Source organism: Pundamilia nyererei, unplaced genomic scaffold, assembly GCF_000239375.1.
Source record: "Pundamilia nyererei isolate P.nyererei 1_Seehausen unplaced genomic scaffold, PunNye1.0 scaffold00321, whole genome shotgun sequence".
Lineage (NCBI taxonomy): Eukaryota > Metazoa > Chordata > Actinopteri > Cichliformes > Cichlidae > Pundamilia > Pundamilia nyererei.
The window spans coordinates 501,056-501,870 of record NW_005187722.1 but is presented as its reverse complement, the minus strand read 5'-3'; the positions used below and the strand labels follow the sequence as shown (position 1 = coordinate 501,870).

Here is an 815-nt window from a genome sequence, read left to right as displayed (position 1 = left end):
TTTTTATTTACTTTGCTCATACTTTACAGTAAAATGAACAATAATCATAAACACAGAAACTCTGATGCTTAAACAAATGTTTCAACACAATGTACTTTTCTAAATGAGTATCAAGAAGGATTTTATGATCAAAGAAAAAAGAAAAGAAAAAATTGTAGAATTATAAGGATAGGACTGTCTTACCTGAACACAATTAGTTAACAAATAAATACATTTCAAATAATAATGTAATAAAATGATCAGTACTACAAGCTACAGTGTGGGAGGAGCTGATGCAAAACTGTTCTAGTTTATCTTTACATAAGTGTTAGAGAGTTTAAGACAGAGTGTAAATCATTGATGTACCCACTGTAGACTGCAGAGAGAAATAGCTTTCATCATGTTCAGACTTCATATGTGGTTCACTTTTCTCATTATTTTAATGAACTGGGCTGGTAAGGATTATACGTTTACTTTTACTAATGAAAACACATAAAATGTCTGCATCATTGTATCTAATGAGCTGTTTGTTTGTAGGTACTGAAGGTCAAACACTGACTGAGTCTGAATCAGTGGTTAAAAGGCCTGGAGACTCCCACAGACTGACCTGTACATACTCAGGGTTCAGTAGCGGTTACTGGAACGCTTGGATCAGACAGGCTGCTGGAAAAGGACTGGAATGGGTTGCTACTATCAGTGGTGACAGTAGCTGCATCTACTACTCTGAGTCAGTCAGAGGCCGGTTCACCATCTCCAGAGACAACAGCAGAAAGCAGGTGTATCTGCAGATGAACAGCTTGACGACTGAGGATTCTGCCGTTTATTATTGTGCTCGA

General features: G+C 36.9%; 1 long non-coding RNA gene across 1 annotated transcript; it reads left to right on the top strand.

Annotated features, from left to right (window-relative positions):
• The first annotated feature begins 333 nt into the window (after nucleotides 1-333).
• LOC102208129 (uncharacterized) lies at nucleotides 334-687 on the top strand. Its single transcript, XR_312255.1, has 2 exons — nucleotides 334-434; nucleotides 517-687. It is a non-coding gene; the product is annotated as an uncharacterized LOC102208129 (long non-coding RNA).
• The last annotated feature ends 128 nt before the right edge of the window (nucleotides 688-815 follow it).